At 50.0% G+C, this 22,578-nt stretch overlaps 1 pseudogene; it reads left to right on the top strand.

Annotated features, from left to right (window-relative positions):
• Positions 1 to 901: 901 nt before the first annotated feature.
• LOC146785742 (uncharacterized) overlaps positions 902 to 22,578 on the top strand; it is a 53,569-nt pseudogene continuing 31,892 nt past the window's right edge.

Below are 22,578 nucleotides of genomic sequence, written 5' to 3'. Positions count from 1 at the left end.
GGATTTGTACTTAGATGCAGTTATGTTTGGGCTCAGGACCAAAAAACAAATGACAACAAAATACAGTCCCTATTTCGTTATGTTTGGATGAAAGGCAAGATACCCTTCAGAAGTTCCAGAAGCAATTGAGGTTATTTTATTTCATTTATTTGGTTTATTATTTTATTTTATTAGATTACATGGGTTTTCAATTAAAATGTTTAAATTATTTGTGCTGCAAACATTTCAAGGTTTTCACTGAATACAATTAGACAAACTCTGCAATGTATATACAATCAGTTATTTGAAGGAACTTTCCTGGTGTATGGTTTAATATTTGCTATTAACTTTACACTTTCAGCTCAATCAACAAGACATTGAGAATGTGAAATCAAGCGAAACTATTGCGGAATGCATACAATCACACGATAAAATATTAAATGTTGTAAGAAAGAATATTAAAAAGGCTGCTGAGAAAGTTAAGGCACAAAAAGAAAAAATCAACAAGATCTGCAGCCTACTATAAAAATTGGAGATAAGGTCATGAGGCGAAATAAACGGGCTGAGCAGAGAAAGGGAGGGAAATTAGATCCTTCGCTTCTTGGACCTTTCATAGTTGAAAACATTTCAGGGAAATTGGCTGATATTCAAGACAAATATGGAAACATTATTCCAAAAGTCAACATTGACCACCTACAGCCAATGAAAGATTTTGAAGAGCGTATTCCATCAAATGTATTAAAGTCTGAGATTGGAGGGATGTCTAATCAACCTGATTCAAGTTCAGCTTTTAAGAAATCCAATAGAACACTTCAGATCCATCTAAAAGACATTTTTAAAGATTCCAGTAATAAATCCAGTGACCTCAAGCAAGAAAGCAGTGAAAATGTAACCTAACCATCCAAGATTTATGCCACTGAACATGCACCAGATGGCAGCCAAAAAACACCTACCTCTTCAAATGTTAAATTCAGTGACAGCAAGCGAGAGGACAGCCAAAAAGAGTGCAGAGTGTTTACTAGATTGTCAACATCAGTATCAAAGAAAGCAATTCAACGGTATGAGTGTAAGTTTATAACCATTTTGACTATTTTTTGTTATTTTATTTTCAATACTACTACTCTCCATCTATTTTTCAGGGATTAATGATGCATGGAATAATATCACAGGCCACATATTAATTTCAATAATTGAAGATTACAACATCTTTGATTCCGACTTAGTTTGTCTTCAACCAGGATCTGGAAAGCCAGGTACTTTCTTAATAGAAAAACCATTAAATAAGATTCTGGTTGTACATTGTTTAACATGGATTAGTTTATAATATATGTTGAACTGGATGACATGTAAATTGTTTCTAAACATTGCTTTATGTCTGTAGGCGAATACGTTATGTATGCTGATGGAAAGGTTTGCAGGGTCTCTGTATAAAAGAGTAAAGTTACACTGATGGGTAGAAAAGTAGTAGTCTTGATGGCAGCCATAATGCACTGTTCACAATACCCAAACAATCTTGTCCTTAAAAAGCATAATGAGTTTTTTTGTGAGCTTTACCTGGCTTAACCTTGATTGCTTACCAGAAGAACCAAGGTATTAATTTGACTGTTAGTATAAAGTTGCAAGTGTACGTAGGTTGACCTTACACATCTGGGTGAAAGAAACAGGGTAAACCCTTATGTAAGGTGGTAAAGGTGGAAATGTGCAGGGCCATATGTACAAGGCAGTGTACTATAAGTTAAATCATTACTTTGCCAGACTGACAGAGGAGAAATCTTAACCCTGGGGTACTGTGATCAAAGCCCTTTAAATGAATGATGAAATGGTAGTAAAGCATTGCAAAATTTCCAATATATTTAAGGTTTTGGCTGATAGGCCCACATAGAATCTGTTACAATAGTTAATGTGTGTGAAGACCACACTGTTTGGATAGAAATATGATCTCAAGTTTGTAGGAAGGGAAGCCGTCAGAGGTGAAAAAATTATTGTGGGAAAATGGAGGGGTTGATCATTGACATAACACACTATGAGGTGTACATCATATTTAAATGATATGGGAGGGTGGGAGAGAGAATGGGCCCAGGTATAGATCAGAAACTCTGTGTATTATAATCACAAGAGAACAATATATAGTTAAACCTTTTTAGATTGTGAACACATCCTCAGTGCACAGATTGTGGTGAGACTTAGATAAGTATTACACAATGTTATATTAATAATATTGAATATTGCAGGTAATCAACGCATTCCTGAAAGCTCACATCAAAAAACACAATTGCTCTGCAGTTCAAAAGGCACTTCTTATCGACAGCTACGCTATGACCCAAGTTTGGAAGGGAAAACCACCTTTATTAAAAAAGGTTAGAACATCTAAGTGCTGTTACTAAGAGTGTAGCTAAATCGTGCACATTCCTGTTGTGTATGATTAAAAGCTAGATTGATGGCTGTGTATCTGTCTGCAGACTAAAAATTGTATGGAACCTGGAGGATGCAGTGCGGAGAAGTGTGGGGCTGGTAAAATGTTCTTGCTTTGAATAACAGACATAACAAAGTGTCTATTGAGTTATATTTTCCTAATGATTTTTTCTAGAGTGTGACGTACTATGTGATTTAAAGAAAACATAACTGGTGATGGATGTGAAATAACTTAAAATCTTTCTATTCATGGAAAAATACCATAATTTCTGAATATCTGCTGACACAACTCTGTCCACTTATACAAGGTGAAAAACATTTATGTCGCACCTACATATATTCTTTTTTTAAGCCTTAACCAATCAAAACTTTGGGTACTGAAATCACAATTATTCTTTTGTATGAATTCAGTATTATTTGTTGGTTTGACATTGAAAACTTTATCTCATGAACAGTTATAAATTATGAAATACAGATTCTTGCATCCCTTAACTCCTCGTGACCCAATTCTAGCATTAAGTTGTCATGTTGTCGAAAAGTGATAAAGGGTTATTTTAGGCATCATCTTAGTCATCTCTGAAAAAGAATAGCTATGGGGAAGGACAGTGAAACATGTCAATGGGTAAATCTTTATATGTTTCTACAATTAGTATCAGATCAGCAATTCTATGATAAAGTATCTTATATCATTACTCATAATTGTCACCACCATCCAACACACTCACTTACCGAGTTGTTGCTTCCAAACATGAATGCCTCTGTCAACTATTTTTATTATATCTTCAGGAATATTGCATTCAACACAATTACTGTACTTTGCTAATTAGTTTATTGTGTTTTCTGTATGTTAATGCCATTAAAGTTTTCTATAGCTTAAAGGCACCTCTCTACTTTCTTCTCATAGATTGAGCCACTAGACTTCAAATTGCTTTTGGGAGCTGTAAATGAGGCTAATCATTGGACATTGGTGGTATGTTTTTATAACTACTGTTGTAAAATATAATTCTTTTATTCATAGATAGTTTACATTGTGCTATAGTACTACAGTTAAAGTTCATTAAAAATATAAATATGCATGCACATATCCAGACTGAAAAAATACAGTAAAGAGTTAGTTGTGGTTACAGACTATAACTGGAAGAGCCATTAATTCTCCCATAACAAATCACCCACCACCCCCAAAGAAAATCAAAATTCGCTGCCCATAAGCATTGCTAATGACCTCATTTTGGATGTGAATAATACAATCAGAGATGACAAAAATAGTCACACAATTAAGATTACTTAACACATTACTATTAACATTATCAGCAATGCACCTTTGGCTGTAGTAGGTTTTTCTTTGGATTGTGTGTTGTATATACTATTATGTTGTTATGGTAATTATTGGACTACATAATGTTTGCATATATTCATGCATTTTGCCTGCAATTAATAGTTTGCATGGCCATAGTGCACTTTATTTTATGATGGCTCAACCATAAATGGGTTGGGGGACAGCATTGGTTTTGAGGTTTTTCTTTGAACCATATCTAAACCTTTTAACAATGAACCATTACCTAAATGTATTTTTGTTGGTCTCAGTAATAAAATATTTGTTTTTAAGTATAACTTTGTTGCACTTAATTTCCCAACCTCCACTGCACATGTCCTTCATCCAAGCGTGGTAGACCCTTTGTTGTAGAACCTCTTCTGAGACAAGGCCCTGTACCAAACACACCTATTCCCTCCTGCAGAAGGCATTCTGGTATGAGCAGTGTAAGTGTGGAGCTTTTATTTCATTGTTTCTTTTTATTTTGGCTTTCACATTTTGTATGCCAAAGCACTGAAATCTGTCTTTTTAATATCAGTTTCAGTGAGGTGGCGTACTGTGGGATGTCACTTCATGGTTCTAGCTGTCAAGGCATGTTGGCTTGCTTTCCCGACGCTTGTGGCACTGTCTGATATTGGCAGCCATGCCCCAAAAAAATGTGTGATGCACAGCTAATTGGGGCATTCACATTTGAACTCAGATATGCAAATAAACAATGGATCATAGAATTAAAGGTGTATTGCACATTCTCTGTGTATCAACAACTTAAAATCACAATACCTCTAAGTTTTACCATTCCAAGACCACCCTAAACATTTTTGTACAGTCAATATAATTTAAAAAATAAACCAATTACATCTAACCAAGCACAACCATGCTTTTTAGTACAGTTGTAGTTTCATGACAAGTTTTGGTAATTCTATTCACTTTTTTTGGGGCTGTAACAAACACAGCTATGGAAGTTAAAAGGTGAAACCCATCTTTTTTTACCTCCCCCTTTTGTCCTCACCCAGATTGTTTTTCTCGTTATTGATTGGAACATTTTGTGTAGACTTGTCAAAATTCTACCTAACCTTCAAGCTAATACAAAATTAGCTTCTTAATCTAAAGTTAGCATTTAACATAACTGGCGTGTTCACATGATACTTTGCAACTAGGCAGAGTATAATATGACATTTTTTGTCTTTATTTATGTGTGTAAGAGCCATGTTTCCTGAGATGTAAAACTGCCCCTAAGCTCCCTCTGCAATGCTCTTGTTTAGCATATAGTACTCTGCATATCTACATGTACGGTTTATGTTATATACACCTTTCATTTCTATTTGTTATAAACACAAGTAGAAAAGTATTAAGGTCTTTTAACCACATTGCCTAGACCGTTTAGATATGAATGAAGAAGTGAATGTAAAGATTCTATAAGCTGTATGGTGGTAAAAACTGTGGGCCCAATTCACAAAGCTAAAGTCAGTCCGAAAGTCTGTCTTTAGACCTGTAGTCGAACTTTAACCTACAGTTTAAGTTTACACCTGGACTCCGACTTTACACCTGAAGCCTATATTTAGACCCGAAGTCTAAGTTTACACCTAATGTCTAACTTAGTCCAAAAATCTAACATTACTACTTTTCTGTATTCCCAAAGTTAAGTTACTACTAGTGAAGTTCGACTTTTGTTTTTAAGTTAGACTTTAAGGTGCCGATCACGATCCGGCAAAAACCGGGTACGAACCGTCGGACGGAGCATAATCTCCGTCCGACGCGTACCCGGTCGTCAATTTTTACAAACAAGGAATTACGATTCGCACGGGTACACCAGTACCGTACGAATCGTAAAAAAGCCCGATCGACCAAAAAAAACCTACCAATGCGATCCGGAAAAGCACCGACCTGACGTCGGGACGGTCGCAGCCAGCCATTCACGACCCAGGAATCACAATTCACACCGACGTCACCCCGCACGGTGAATATTTTGCGGCAGCCAAAAACTGCCGGGAAATCAGGACGACGCGAACAAGGACCACCAGTATGCGACGGACAGACGACGACGCGAACAAGGAGGACCAGTACGCGACGGACACGCAGGACCACGCGACCAAGGAGGACCCTTACGCGACAGGACGACGCGATCAAGGAGGACCCGTACGCGACAGGACGACGCGATCAAGGAGTACCAGTACGCGACGGACAGACATGGACCCGAACCTACGAGTCATCCCTGCCCTCATAGCAGTCCACCTCCTCTACAGGTTACGACGCAGACGCCGCAGAAGGTCAGAATAACTAAGGGAGGGGGGAAAGTGGGGTGGGGTGGGGGTGGCACGACCAGGGCAGGCCACAAAACAACCACATAAGTCACACACCACACATGGCCTGGACATACCTGACTCCCATGCCCTGGTCACCACGAGGGGGTGGGGGCGTGTCCTGATAAGCCAGCGACCGCCACAACGGAAGTCCGTCACCACGCGAACCGGCAACACAACCAGACAGGTACGTCCCGTACCCACGCCTGAAGAGCGTGGGTACGAGTCGTACCACGCCCACACACACGTCACCCCAACAATGGCAGGACGGATCGTAACCACGTGGCAAAGGCCTGGGTACGGCCCGCACAAGCATCACATAGCGTGGGGACGGATATGTACGGACCCTACCCCCACCCCGTATGCATGGAGCGTACCCCCACCCCAACAATGTAAGTACGACCCGTACCCCCACCCGCGGACTCACGGACCGTACCCCCATGCCAACAGTGTAAGTACGACTCAAACCCTCACCCGCGTATGCAAGGAGCGTACCCCCACCCCATCAGTGTAAGTACGACCCGTACCCCCACCCGCGTATGCATGGAGCGTACCCCCCATGCCAACAGTGTAAGTACGACTCGAACCCTCACCCGCGTATGCAAGGAGCGTACCCCCCACCCCAACAGTGTAAGTACGACCCGTACCCCCACCCGCGGACTCACGGACCGTACCCCCATGCCAACAGTGTAAGTATGACTCGAACCCTCACCCGCGTATGCAAGGAGCGTACCCCCCACCCCAACAGTGTAAGTACGACCCGTACCTCCACCCGCGGACTCACGGACCGTACCCCCCATGCCAACAGTGTAAGTACGACTCGAACCCTCACCCGCGTATGCAAGGAGCGTACCCCCCACCCCAACAGTGTAAGTACGACCCGTACCCCCACCCGCGGACTCACGGACCGTACCCCCCATGCCAACAGTGTAAGTACGACTCGAACCCTCACCCGCGTATGCAAGGAGCGTACCCCCCACCCCATCAGTGTAAGTACGACCCGTACCCCCACCCGCGTATGCATGGAGCGTACCCCCCATGCCAACAGTGTAAGTACGACTCGAACCCTCACCCGCGTATGCAAGGAGCATACCCCCCACCCCAACAGTGTAAGTACGACCCGTACCCCCACCCGCGGACTCACGGACCGTACCCCCATGCCAACAGTGTAAGTACGACTCGAACCCTCACCCGCATATGCAAGGAGCGTACCCCCCACCCCAACAGTGTAAGTACGACCCGTACCCCCACCCGTGGACTCACGGACCGTACCCCCCATGCCAACAGTGTAAGTACGACTCGAACCCTCACCCGCGTATGCAAGGAGCGTACCCCCACCCCAACAGTGTAAGTACGACCCGTACCCCCACCCGCGGACTCACGGACCGTACCCCCATGCCAACAGTGTAACTAGACTCGTACCCTCACCTCGAATGCATGGAGCGCACCCCCACCGTGTATGTTCCAAGCGTACATATCCAGAAATAGGAGGTGTGTGTGCAGAGTCCACCCAGCAGTGCCCAGAGGCAGGAGGGGTGTGTGCCTATCACTCCCAGCAGTGCCCTGAGACAGGAGGGGTGTGTGCAGAGTCCTCCCAGCAGTGCCCAGAGACAGGAGGGGTGTGTGCCTATCACTCCCAGCAGTGCCCAGAGACAGGAGGTGTGTGTGCAGAGTCCACCCAGCAGTGCCCAGAGGCAGGAGGGGTGTGTGCCTATCACTCCCAGCAGTGCCCAGAGACAGGAGGGGTGTGTGCCTATCACTCCCAGCAGTGCCCAGAGACAGGAGGTGTGTGTGCAGAGTCCTCCCAGCAGTGCCCAGACACAGGAGGGGTGGGTGCAGAGTCCTCCCAGCAGTGCCCAGAGACAGGAGGGGTGGGTGTGGAGTCCACCCAGCAGTGCCCAGAGGCAGGAGGGGTGGGTGCAGAGTCCTCCCAGCAGTGCCCAGACACAGGAGGGGTGGGTGTGGAGTCCTCCCAGCAGTGCCCAGAGACAGGAGGAGTGTAACACATGTGTGTGAGGCCGGAATTACCCACATCCATACTGCCTACAAGGGAACATGTCCCCATGAACTCATGTCAACAGACTCCACACACAAGTACAGTGATCACCAAGGATGCCACGATTGTTGCAGGTGGAGACATGGCCATGCATGCATGGCCAAAGTAGAAGGGCTCCGTCACACACACAGCTCATGTAGACACTGCTCTGCGCTAAACATTGGGAACACCCTGCAGGGAAGAAATCTGGGTACACAGAGGAAGGAATACACCCTGGGACAATTGCACCATGCAGTAACTGCTTACATGACCAAAGGAAGTTAGCCAACACCTTGTGATGGCACACAGATCCCAGGGTCCCCCCAATGAGCAGAACACTACTACATATCCCACACACCCAAACCCTTAAACACCACCCAAAACCATGTAGCAGCCCCACCAACACCAATACCACCATAGCAGTAGTGTGATAATGAAAACAAAATTAAGCTTTATTCAGCATGAGCACAATGTCCGTGGATCGCAGGCAGTTCAATATTCACAAAGCCCATAGGGCAGTCAATGATTCGCAGCTGGATGGGGGACACAGTGGGATGCGTGTCCCCTACCTTGCCTGCACAGTCAAATGGCATCGTCTTCCATACTGGTGAGGGCATCAGGGGGGGGGGGAAGCACCAGGCACCGCAGGGACATCAGGGCAAAGGGGCGGCGTTGTGGGTGCAGGGATGGAGGACTCAACCACAGGGGGTGTGTCATGGCCAAAGGCGGAGGCCAGGATGGCACTACACACCTTAGCAAGGTCCTCCAGGGACTCCCCTGCACCCGAAGGGACCTCAGGCCCCAAGGAGGGGGGGGGGTCAGAGGGATGGGTCGCAGCGCCACCGGGGGAGGGTGGAGACAGGGGGGGAGACTCAACCACCCTGACCGAGGACTTCCTTGACCGCTTGCGTGGTGGTGTAACTGTGGGGCTCAGGGACAGAGCGGCCATGAAGGAGTCCTTGGGGGAGATGTGGCCAGGAGAGCTGAGGGGAGGGGATTTGGAGGGAGTGGACTGGGTGGAATGCGGACTCCCACTATGGCTGCGTGTCACACGTTTGCCCCCCGACCCAGTGGGTGTGCCTACCTCACCCTGTGTGTGCGTGTCAGGAGGAGTGCGGTGGACCTTCCCTGCTGGTGTGGTGCCTGTGTCTGTTGATGTGGGTGCATGCCGACGTCTGGGTGTACGTGGGACAGGCATGGGAGTGGGAAGTGTGGATGGGGCAGGGGTAGGTGGGGGGAGGTCGCGCTGCAGGAGACCCACTGCTGCAGTCAGTGTGGAGTCTATGGACCTCAGCAAGTTGCGTTGGTCAGCCTGCGATGAATGAATGCCCTCCAAGAATGCCTCGATGTTGGTGAGGGTTTTCCCGTGGGCATGGAGAACATTAAGGATCGCAGCCTGACCAACCTGCAGTTGCCGCTGGATGTCCACAGACTCAGCATTGGCGGCAGCAGTGGAGACAGGGGCAGGGGGTGCGGTGCCTGGCCGGAAGGAGACATGCGGTGACCGGGCACGCTGGGAAGGGACACGAGCAAGTGGGAGGCGGCTGATGGGAACTGAGGGGGCGGTGCGAGGTGTTGTTCCACTGTCAGCTGCTGGTGCAGCCACCGCCCACTCGGAGACATCCTCCTCGGACCTGTCAGCTTCGTATTCTGACGTGCCAGTCGACAGGTCCTCAGCCGCACTATCCTCCACCTCTGTCCCACTCGATGTGCCAGCCCCGATGTCACGGCTGGCACTGGTGCTCGGTCCCTCCGCCTTGCCTGTGTCCATGTCTCCCTCTGTGTCCCCCAACGATGCTGTGGGCAGGGTGGAGAGACAGAAATTAATCAGACAGCTGTACACATCAGTCACATGAGTCCAATCGACTCATGTGACTGGTAACACTGCATAGCCTGAAAAGGAAGATCCCTAACATCTACTAAACAAGGTACCGATGTAGGGCATGAAACACACAGTTGGTTGAGCCACCATGCCACTGAAATACCATGGAGAGCATGAGACAATAGCTAAAGACAGGAAACGGAGTCTGACATAGCACCCAGGCCCTGGGGACAATCCAGCACTGCATCTGCACCACACAGCGTTGGCGAAAATACCGATGACCAGGGACCATATCCATGAACTTGAGACACATGCTGCATAGGTAATGCTGAACACATGCCCAACATGACTCGGTCACTGCACATTGCGTGTGTGTCCAGAAACATCACACACTTCCCAGACCCAGCAAGTAGAAATCAGGATTTGACACATAGGCATTGCCCGCCCCAACAAAACCCTACACGAGGCAAATTGTTGAGACACAGGTGGCACCAACATCTCATAGTCTGGGTTTTAAACACAGGGGCAGGCAAAATGCAAGATTGGACGCCAAACAGCCAAGGTGCGCCTGTACAAATAATGAGGTACCAGTGCCCATCCTCAGATGAGTATAACAAGACACACAGGCACTGGCAACTGTGAGTATGAAGAAGGACAATCAGGCTGCACAGTGGACACCTGTACAAAATAGCACGTCTATATACATGGTGACAGGGGACAATGGCACAGAGCACAACCTACGCTGTAGACACTGAGAGTGTCCACGTTTATGATGACACATACACCACTGAGGAAAAGGTGCCCCAGGGGACAGTAGTGGGCACGCAACTACATGCTACTGAATGGTAATGACTGCAACACACGTCACCATCCCTGCACTATGCGTATCGCACACTCATGCACATCATGTCACAGGCCACTACATAGGACATGCGCGCTGTAAGGCATGACACATGAGAGACCAACTCCCATGTCTGGAGTCAGCATCAGTGCCAACTGACATGGAACCCACATGCAGTGAACTTGACAGTGCACAGGCAAGGTCCCACAACCTGTTACACACCACCCCCACACATGATGCTACAGTCATTGTTCTCGTGGACAAAGCGCCAGCCTACATTACCTTGTGAAGGAGTGACTACACACACACCAGGGAACACATTGCAATGAGGGGAAGGGTGGCAGGGGCGCAGCGCTATACTGGGGCAAACAGGATCTGCACAGCACCTTGAAACCCTGCCAGTGAATTCATGCTACGGTGCCCTTACAAATGCCGGTGACACACAACAAACACACATGTACCTACCCCCTTCCGGCTGCTGCATCGCCTGTAAGCGCCTCTCCAGGTCTGGAAAGACCACCGGCAGCACACGCCTGTGGAGGTGGCTCAGACGGCGGCGGCCGCGGTTCTTGTGGCTCTCAGGTGAGTCCCCCAGCAGGAGCCGTGCAATCCTCCGCGTCCAGCACTGGATATCCTGCCAGCGTTTCCTCACCTGGGGCAGGCTCCGCCTCCGACCATCCACACCCCTCACGGCACTGACGGCGGTCAGCCAGATCTGCTCCTTGGCAGTGGCGCCTACCTGTGAGGAGGAACAAGTGACACCACATCAATACACCAGCCACATGTCACAGAGAGACATATGAGTACAAATTAGCTGGTTACAACAAGGCATGTCATGCAGTCAACGCATTGCACCTTTGTCATAGGGACATCATCCCCTGGTGAGGGAAAAAGCAGTACGTGCCATAGTGGGTACACAGGTGGAATGATGGCAATGTCACAATCAATGATCAAGGCTCACACTGTGCATCACACCCACCCCTCCTGTCTCAGGGCACTGCTGTTAGTGATAGGCCCCCACCCCTCCTGTCTCAGGGCACTGCTGTGAATGATAGGCCCCCACCCCTCCTGTCTCAGGGCACTGCTGTGAGTGATAGGCCCCCACCCCTCCTGTCTCAGGGCACTGCTGTGAGTGATAGGCCCCCACCCCTCCTGTCTCAGGGCACTGCTGTGAGTGATAGGCCCCCACCCCTCCTGTCTCAGGGCACTGCTGTGAGTGATAGGCCCCCACCCCTCCTGTCTCAGGGCACTGCTGTGAGTGATAGGCCCCCACCCCTCCTGTCTCAGGGCACTGCTGGGAGACATCAGGCACCCCCCCCCTGGGACCCCCCCGACAGTACATGGCATGTGTGTCACACCAGGACACAATGCCTGAAGTCACAGTCACAACATAGGGACAGTCTGTGGCAGTGGCCTATGCACTCACCTGATACCCTGGTCGCCCATACAGCATGGAGTACTGTGGGAGGATCACATCCAGCAGAGCCATGTTCTCCTCCAGGGTGAATGGCTGTGTCCTCTCCACAGCCCTTGACATGGTTCCAGGGAATCAGTAGCAGCAGCTGGGTCGACGAATGCAAAGATGTGCAGGCAAGTACTCCCTCATGGGACCTGGCTGCCTTATATGTGCCCTTCTGCCCAGTCTCATGCACATGAGTACAGAGTGATTGGTCACTCACATTTGCATCCTATGTTTCCACCAATCCCTTCAAACCTAGCAGTCTGTGGGTTCTCTATCGGTTTCATTCTCCTGCATGATGTCAGCCCCACAAACACATTGCAACAAAGTAGAAGAATTCCAACTGACTTCTGCTGTGCACCTTCCAGAACAATTTCGAAATTTGAACTTGGTCTCCATGACAACCAGCATGCATGTAGGCCTTAATACTTGTCCCCTATGTAATTTGGAGCATCACACACAGGTACGGTGCGTTTCGGGGCCCTAGGGCACCCCAAATGCATGGCAACGGCCCGTACATGCATGCCTACGTTCACTATCACTATGGGTCTGCACGCGTATGCGTACTCGTAGTGGTACGGGCCGTACACTCGCATGTACGCTCACTATCACTACGAGTACACATACGCGTGCAGACCCATAGTGATAGTGAGCGTAGATGCGTGTGTACGGTCCGTACCACTATGAGTACGCATACGCGTGCAGACCCATAGTGATAGTGAGCGTAGATGCGTGTGTACGGTCCGTACCACTACGAGTACGCATACGCGTGCAGACCCATAGTGATAGTGAGCGTAGATGCGTGTGTACGGTCCGTACCACTACGAGTACGCATACGCGTGCAGACCCATAGTGATAGTGAGCGTAGATGCGTGTGTAAGGTCCGTACCACTACGGGTACGCATACGCGTGCAGACCCATAGTGATAGGGCCGTACACACGCATCTACGCTCACTATCACTATGGGTCTGCACACGTATGCGTACCCGTAGTGGTACGGACCGTACACACGCATCTACGCTCACTATCACTATGGGTCTGCACGCGTATGCGTACCCGTAGTGGTACGGACCGTACACACGCATCTACGCTCACTATCACTATGGGTCTGCACGCGTATGCGTACCCGTAGTGGTACGGACCGTACAAATGCCTGTACGCTCGCCATCACGATGGGTACACATACGGCAGCACTCCCACAGTGATTTGGGAACATACACAGGCCCTCTTAGCAGCAGTACGGCGGTTTTTACACATCACAGTGGTGATAGGCGACACACAGGTAGGAATAGGGCGGACATACTTGTCCATGGATGGACATACTTGTCCATGGATGGACATACTTGTCCATGGATGGACATACTTGTCCAGGAATGGACATCAAGGCATCGTCTGTGCATTACTACATGTGTGGGGCACAGGTGTGACAGGCTGTGATGTGGAACATGCCTCCTGAGTGGAGAAGGCACCAGATGTATGATGAGATGTGTATAGGTGTACTGTGTGACGGTGCAATGTGTGCCAGGCATGCCCTTGACTCCTTTGACATGTGTGCATGTCGTACTGCGCACTTGGGGTGAGCGTCACTGGCATGGCACGGACACCAACACACGGAAGTGTCCCATGATGCCCGGTACAGGGGTCATGACACATGACTTGTCACTACCCACAGTGCACAATGTGACTATGTCATTTATGTGTCCGGGATTTTCATCAGGTTGATGTTGTAGCACCCTCAAAAGCTGCAGCCGTTGCAGCAACCAACATGTGTCTGTGTGTAGATTGTCATTGCACACTGTTCCGCACACCATGCCACATGTGTTATCGGATGTGAGGTGCACATGTATGCATGGGACACGGAGTAGCGTGACAAGGCCATGTCAGCATCCTCACAAGGAATGTGTGGTGAGTCATGACATGTGCACCTTCATGGCAAGGTGTGTGGGCAGGCCTAGTGTAATGTCATGTGACCTGTGGCTCCGGTGTTCCGCTACCAGTCTCTGCAATCGGCATCCCACTTCTGCTGATGTGTGGGTGTATGTCACTCCTGTCTTGCGTCGGGCTGTTCACTTGCACTGGGACACAGCTATTCCCATGGCGTGGCATGGGGAGGTTCTCAATCTCCGTGTGTAGCTGGGTCTTGGAAGGAGTGTCACCTTGCATCCATACGTGTCCTGGGCATGTAGCACATACCTGACTCCCTATGTAGCATGTGTGTATTGCCAGATTTACATGTGCTCAGTAGACATGAGTTGTTGTCGTAGTGCACTCACTCTTCCTTGTCACTTCCAAATTACTGCAGAGCGCCGCCTCTTGCCCGAAGAATTCCAGACTTGGCTGCCATGCAGGAGAATGACAGGATCCGGCTCTACCGCTTCACCCAACCGTTGATCCTGGAGCTGACGGCGAGACTGGCACCACACCTGCAACCGCAGCACAGGTATCCTACGGCACTGACACCCCAGCTGAAGGTAATGGCTGCCCTACATTTTCTTGCCACGGGTACCTTCCAAAATACCATAGCTCATGTTGGTGGCATGTCCCAGAGCATGTTCAGCGGTGTGCTGCATGATTTCTTGGAGGCCATGTTGATTCACCTGGATGACTTCATCAAGTTCCCAACCCCTGAACAGATGACTGAGGTCAAGCGTGGATTCTATGCCCTGGGAGGGATGCCCCATGTCATTGGGTCCATAGATGGGACACATGTAGGTTTGGTACCACCACACGCACGGGAGGTGGCGTACCGCAATCGGAAGCACTACCACTCCATCAATGCCCTTGTGGTGTGTCTGTCCAATATGGTGATTTCACATGTCTGTGCTCGTTTCCCAGGATCAGCACACGATGCCTACATCATGAGGCGTAGCGGGATGCCTGATATGATGATGCAGCTGCGCAACGAACGGGCATGTGTTGTTGGTGGGTACAGTCTGTCTGTCCTGTATTCTGTATAGCCGACCAGCACGACCGCTTCACCAGTTCTAACGATGTCCATGTGCTTCCCATGTAGGGGACGCTGGCTATCCCAACATGCCTTGGCTGCTGACACCTCTCCGCAACCCCATCACGCCGGCCCAGCTCCGCTATAACACCGCCCACGGCCGGACAAGGCGAGTGATAGAGAGGACGTTTGGCATGCTGAAGAGCCGATTCCGGTGCCTCCACAAGACCGGCGGTGCACTCCCTTATGCCCCGGCGAAGGTCTGCAAGATCTTCATGGTCTGCTGCATGCTGCACAACATGGCAGTTGAAAGAGCTGTGCCACTCATCCTGAATCAACATGACGAGGACCATCCACTCGTGGAGGACGAAGGGCTTGGCAATGGGGCTAGTGATGTGGAGGATGTGGAGCCGCAAGAGGACATCCGGACTCGGCTCATACGTGACTTCTTTGCTTAGTGGTGAGTACCAGTGTCTGAGTGTGCACGCATTGGTCCCCGTGTGGCATGCGTTGTGATGTGTGTCTCCACCTGCATGTATGGCACGTGGGTCAGAGGTGTGTGGGGGTGTGTCACTGGAGTGATGGTGGCAGTGATGGTAGTATTTCCCCAGTCATAATTGTGACCTAGCATGTTGTCATCCATACATGTGTCGAGTAAATGCACATGCAAGTGGCTGTGCTTTTTGTGGCTGACTTCTTGTGTGTCTCTCTTCCCCAGGTACCTGCGCATGCCGTTTGCTGGTTGCATTGTTGTTACCACAACAAAAGTACTGCCAATGCTGCACTAGATATGAAAAAATACTTTGAATCATGGACTGAACAAAACAGTTCCACTATAAACCACTTTTTCCGTTTGAATTAATCAACAATTTATTAGGGTTCAGTGCTTCATTACCTCATTTTTAAGCACGGTTTTATTTATACAGAACAAATTAGCAAAAATAGTAGAAAAAAAACAATACAACATTAATATTTACATTACCTACATCAATAAACACGACACAGCTACTGGCATACAAAAATCAATCATACCATACATCCATACTACTCAATCATACTGTGGGACATTTGAGACAAATATACAATGACAGTTTGACAATTTTTTGAGAAGAGGGGGGCTATCGACGACTTGTTTGCAGCCTAATGGTGGTAGTTTGAAAACAAATGGATTGTTAATTGTGCGATTAGCCCACAGCGAAGCGGTCTACGCGTTTCGAATCCCTCAAGCTGTGGGGATTCTCATCAGGACCAGATGCTCACTAAAGGGGAGAACAAACAAACTAAATTAGACCAATTGACCCTTGAACACTAAAATTTCCTCAACGCAAACCTTGTGCTTGAATCTTACCTCGCAGCCAATGCCAGTCAAGGGGAGACTTGCGAATATGAAATATAGACCTTTTTCAAAAAAGCCCTTTAAAAAAGACTCACTTGTCGGCCTGCCGTTGTCGTGTATCTTTCTGCTAGCGTGGGTTGGAGTTCCCTGCAAAACTTGGCCTTGCTGCCTTTAAAGTCAAAACCCAAGGTTGTTCCTAAGGTTGCATTGTTGTGGCACTGCTATTCCTCATGGACATGACATCGTGGGCTGACTCAGCGTTACAGGCACGGACACGTTTGGAAGTCTCCATGGGGTAAGGGATGCATCTGGGGTGTATTGGGTGTGGCAGTTGTTCACGATGTGTGCACACTGCCCCTGTCGGGGTTTGGTTCCTCTGCAGCCATGTCGCATCCCCATGGGACACGACATGCAGCTGTGTACACCTGAATAGATGGTCTGCCTGGTTGACAGTCATCAGTGATGGGATAGTGGATTGTGATGATGGCATCAATGTGTGTGACACTGCCCTCGGACACATACGGTTAGCATTGGCTTGACATGGTGTGGGACTTCCACATCAGCGGATCTATGGTGTATGGCAGGCTCTCCGTGTGCAGCTGTGGGTATTTAGCTGTTAGCCGACGCTTGTGTGCCAGTACCATGGCTATCACGCATTTGTGCTGCAGAAGGGGGGTGCCAGTGTTGGACCCACATGTCACTCCACATGATGTGTTCATCTGTACTTCGAGTTGCCTCTGCAAACCCGAATACATGACTAATAAAGGTGTCCCTATGCCTCCAAGGTGCCTCTTCTCAGTCAATGCTGGTGTGTTGGCACGGTGCATCCTGCATGTCTGGCATGGTATTCCCTGATTGTGGCTATGTGTCAATGTGTCGAGTCGCAAGATGCAAGCTGTGTGTGTGGGCTGAGACTGTGTATTGGGCATGATGTCCATGACTGCATGGGTATTGTGACATGTGCCATCCCCATGCATCCAACGTTGGCCAGGCCCCCATTCTCTGCATCCACCGGACTCAAGCTTGCAGGACATGGTTCTGCCACCTGTCTACACATACCTGGGTGCCACCCAGGACACTGGACTGGATCCCTGACCTCTGCGCATGACTGTTGGTGTACTCAATGTGTGTGTCAGCACGGTTGTTCGGCCACCCCCTCAGCTGGTTGTGCCCATCACGGGTGTGTATGGTGCTCCATGTCTGTCTTGCCTAATAAACTGTGACCCATGTGTCCTGTGCCAGACTCAGGCCCCAGGGTGTGGATGGTTGAAGAGAAAAGATGACTCAGGCATGTTTAGACTTTACAAGACACATGTTAGGTAATAATGCTACCAGCAGGCATCTACTCTTCATAGTGTGATTTATTATTGGGGGGGGGGGGGACAAAGTGAGGGGCTTTCCGGGATTAGGGAATCCAAAGTTCAGTAGGGGAGTTGGTGTCCTTGCCATTGGAAATCCTCAGAGTCCATGCCACAGTCTTTGTCAACATTGGTCAGCCAGTGACCAGCAGGGCCATGTGGCAGAGAATGTCTCTTGATGCTGTGATGCTGTTGCTCCAGTGGGCCAGGTGCCAGGCCAGGTGTCCTGGGAGATGGTGATGTAGCAGCCACCCTCACGGTCCTTTCCGTGGACGACCCGGCCTCCTGCGGGGAACCTCACCAGCAGGCCGTGACGACGTCTGGGATGCTCCGTCGGATGTTTCCTCCTCCTCCTCCTGATCCCTCCCTGTGGGTGGTGATGTTCTCCGCCTTCTGGCACAGGGAGGGTCGGCCATGGTGTCGGCCATCCGACGGAGTGTAGCGTGAATCCCCTGGAATGCCGTCACTTGCTCAGCCTGTCTGTCCTCCATCCTCCGTTGGTGTACCAGTAGACAGGCAATTAGCTCCGCATGTTGCTGGGCCTGCTGGGCCTTGATCCCCTCGAGGACGGACACAACCTGGGCCATGCCCGTGGTGTCCTGCCGGTATGAGTCCAGGATGTTACGGACATGGGAAAATACCGGATCCCCAGCCAACTGGTCAGGCTCGCGCCTCCGCCGTCCTCCACTCCCACCACCCCTGCCCACTTGCGCCTGGCCTGCACTTGTGGGCACATGGGGTCTCCGGGACCCCTGAGGGGTGGCATTGGCGTTGTCGCATGCCTCCTCCTGGGTGCCCGGGACACCGTGTCCCTCCTGGCGAGCCTGGCTGCATTGTGGTGTTGGGGCAGGGATCCTGGGTGTCTCCTGGGATGTGGCAGGAGTGGGGGTGGTGGTTGGCACAGTTGTACCTGACGCAGGTGCTGCAGGTGGTTGGACACCAGAGGGGCCAGGTCGGTCGGGGTCGTCCACAGAGTGGTGAGAGTGGTCGCTGCCGGTGGGATCGGGCTCCTGCAGATCCGGGTCCTGTGAGTGTTCCCCCCCAGTGTTGGGGGGTGCACCACGACGTTGACCTGTGTGTGAGAGAGACAATGTTAATTTTGGTCCATGCAACATCCATGTTTCATCCGTTTCAAAGTTGGCACATTTCCTCTTGGAATCAGGATCTGTCTTGCATTCCACTCACAGTGCACTTGTGCATGGGTGTGTCCCTTGGCCACCACTTTGGCCCCTTTAACTATGTGTGGCACAGTCTTACTTGCTGCGTCAAGTGTGACTGCAGTCAGCAGTGGAGTGGGCAGGTGTGGCGAGCCATGCATTGGCGCCTTCCGTGTAGCACTGTACATGCGCACATTTTAAAATTACTTTGTTGGTTTAGCTTTTAAAATTGTGCACTCACCCTGAGCACCTACTCGCCTAGCTCCACTCTGCCATTCCCAGCGTGGTCACAGCGAGGAACGCGCTGAGCCCTTCGCGCGCGCCGCAACTGCTGACACGCCCCCAGAGAGGACACGCCCCTCCGCCCTCTACCAATGTGCCACTTTCGGACGCGCAGCGGCCGAGCGCAGCGGGAGCGCCGGCATCGCGCCGAAGTCGAGCCAAAGTCAAGCCCGTCTGTGCCCGTCCGTGCACGACCGGGCCTAGGGCCTTCCCCCATGCCGGATCCAACGTCCATTAGGATAGCCTACTCTCGACGAGACCTCCTCAGCCTCAGAACCTCGAAAAGTACCTCCTGTCAGGCCATACATGACCCTAATGTCCCCTTCACTGGGTGTATCATCTGCAAACCTGGCAACCTACTTCTTTCCAGGACCACCGCCCCTCTCCCCGGCCTCAAATTAGCAACCCTTAACTGTAGATCGCTGCCAAAACACGCCCTTCTCATAAACCACTTAATCGTCGATCACGAGCTGGACATACTTTTCTTAACTGAAACTTGGATCACCGACCACTCCAATTCCGATATAGTCTCGGCCCTCCCCCCGGGCTTTCTCATCATGTCCCAACCTCGCCCTCTAGGTCGAGGTAGTGGTATTGCCATCATTTACCGTGACGACTTCTCCTGCCGATCTACCGAGATCGAGAGCAAGGAATCAGAGAGCTGTATGTTCACATTGTCACTCTCGCCGACCTATTCCCTATCAGGCCTTTTGGTCTATAGACCCCCTGGACACTTCGGCCCCTTCTCCGCAGCTTTTCTAGAAGCCGTCTCATCTCTGGCCCACTTAACATCTAATTTCCTGATTACAGGCGACCTCAACATCCATTTCGACGATCTAACTGATACAGGTTCATCTGACCTCATCAGCGAACTGGGTGCCCTTGGTCTCTCCTTGACTAACTCAGGAGCCACGCACGTGAAAGGTCATCTGCTCGATCCTGTATTCTCGAATATCCCTTCACTCCAGTTCACCAATTCCCTCCCCCTTCCGTGGACGGACCACTTCTTGGTCTTAACCCATCTCCCAGGGACCTTTAAGAAACCCCACAACCCCCCTATTTTTACCAGGGACAGATCCTGGGCCAGACTCTCGACGGACAACTGGGTCTCGGCGCTGGAGGCTTCTATCCCCAGGCTCGCAGCCGACCCCACCATGGCGGACAGCCAGTTCAGAGACTGGATTTCTTTATCCCTCGACAGCCTCATACCCATCAAGAATCGGGAGGTGAAAAACAAGATCAAGAGCAACGCCCCCTGGTATAATCCCGAACTTAGAGCACTCCGTAAAGTATGTAAAAGGGCGGAAAGAGCATGGAGGAAAGACTGGCTACACAGCAACAAGGATTTATATCACAACGCGGTAAGACAATATAAAACTGCCCTGAAATCAGCCAAATCCACGTTCTACGACAATAGAATACAAACCGCGTCCAACTCAGCCAAAGAGTCCTATCAGATAGTTAAAGAACTACTCAACATCCCAACAGCGCCTCCCACTCTCTCCCCCCCCCCAGACAGAAGCAAGGATCTGGCCAACTATTTTGAGTCCAAAGTCCTGCGGATACTGGACTCCCTTCCTACTGTCAGTCCCCCACACACCCTGGCCTCAGTGGACGAAAACAACATCCCACAGCTGAAGACTTTTAGATCAGTTTCCCTCACCGAAGTCACATCCACACTAGGAAAAATGAAAAGCGGTTCCCCCCTCGACCCAGCCCCAGTTAGACTGCTCAAACAGGCCTCCTCCACCATAGCCCCTATCATAAGGGACATTATCAACTCCTCTCTTGCTGGTGGAACGGTTCCACCCAACTGGAAGAACGCAGTCGTAAAGGCTTTACTGAAAAAGCCCCAACTGAACCCGGACGACATGTCCAACTATAGACCGATCTCACTACTCCCTTGCATCAGCAAGATGGCTGAAAAATTAGTTAATTTTCAACTATCACAATTCCTCGAGACAAACAACATCTTGCGCCAATGGCACGGGCACTGCACTCCTCTCTGTTATCGAGGAGGCAAGGTGTATCTTAGACTCAGGGGGATCAGTGGCAGTGATCCTCCTGGATCTGAGCGCCGCCTTTGACACGGTGAACCACCGCGTCCTTTTACACCGCCTGGCCAAGGCAGGAATTGTGGGTACAGCGCGAGCGTGGATCGAATCCTTTCTTTCCCATCGATCCTTTCAGGTGTGGGACGGCAACTCCAGGTCAGATCCTCTCCCACTGAAGAATGGAGTTCCCCAGGGGTCTTCGCTTAGCCCCACCCTGTTTAATGTATATATGGCTCCCCTGGAAGACGTAGTGGCCCCCTACGATATAAAAATAATCAACTACGCTGACGACACCCAACTGGTCGTCTCCCTGTCCCACCTGGACAACCATCCTGACAGCCTGCTGCTCTGCCTCCAGGACATTCATACCTGGATGTGTGACTCGGCCCTGAAGCTTAACGGCGCTAAGACCGAGATCATGCTCCTGGGTAATAAATGGACTGCTTTTCCATCCACATCTTGGCCCGATACATTCGGCGAAATCCCCTCTCCTAGAAAGGAAATCAAAACTCTAGGAGTCTGGCTGGAACCCGACCTGTCCATGAAAACACAGGCAGCTAAGACAGCAGGCACCTGCTTCGGTCTCTTACGGTCCGTACGCAAGATATTGCCCCTTCTACCCTTCCCTTCCAGGAAACTACTTGTTCAGGGTCTTGTCCTGGCCCGGCTCGATTATAGTAATGCCATCTATCTGGGGGCCCCGGAGTACACCCTGAACAAACTTCAACGCACCCAGAATGCGGCTGCCAGGACCATCATGAATCTCTCCCCTAGAGCGTCAGCTAAGCCTGCCCTCAAAACCCTACACTGGCTCCCGGTCCGCCAACGTGTAGAGTTTAAGGCCCTATGCACCACCCACAAGCTCATCAATGGAGCTGGTCCCGCCGTGCTTAAAAATATGGTTACCCCCTACAAAGCCTCAAGACCCCTTCGCTCTGACTCCGAACATCTCGCTAGGGTGCCCAAATTCAGGAAGGCTCGCACTGGCGGTCGCCGATTTTCGGTTAAAGCCGCTACAGCTTGGAACTCTCTCCCTCTCAGTCTTCGCCTGGAACCCTCCTACATGGTCTTCCGTAAAAAACTCAAAACCTTCCTGTTCCCCAAATAAGACACTCCCTTTTCCACCTTCTGGATCTCTACAGGTTAATAGCGCGGGGATGCCTACGGGTCACCAGGCGCTCTACAAATCGCAAAATAAATAAAATAAAATAAACATGGAGTGGATCCACACACTTATATGATCCAGGTAGCTGTCCTTGTGCTCGTGTACAGGTTGTGACATGGCCC

The sequence above is a fragment of the Triturus cristatus genome, chromosome 11, assembly GCF_964204655.1.
Source record: "Triturus cristatus chromosome 11, aTriCri1.1, whole genome shotgun sequence".
Classification (NCBI taxonomy): domain Eukaryota; kingdom Metazoa; phylum Chordata; class Amphibia; order Caudata; family Salamandridae; genus Triturus; species Triturus cristatus.
This window is presented reverse-complemented; position numbering and strand designations above follow the sequence as displayed.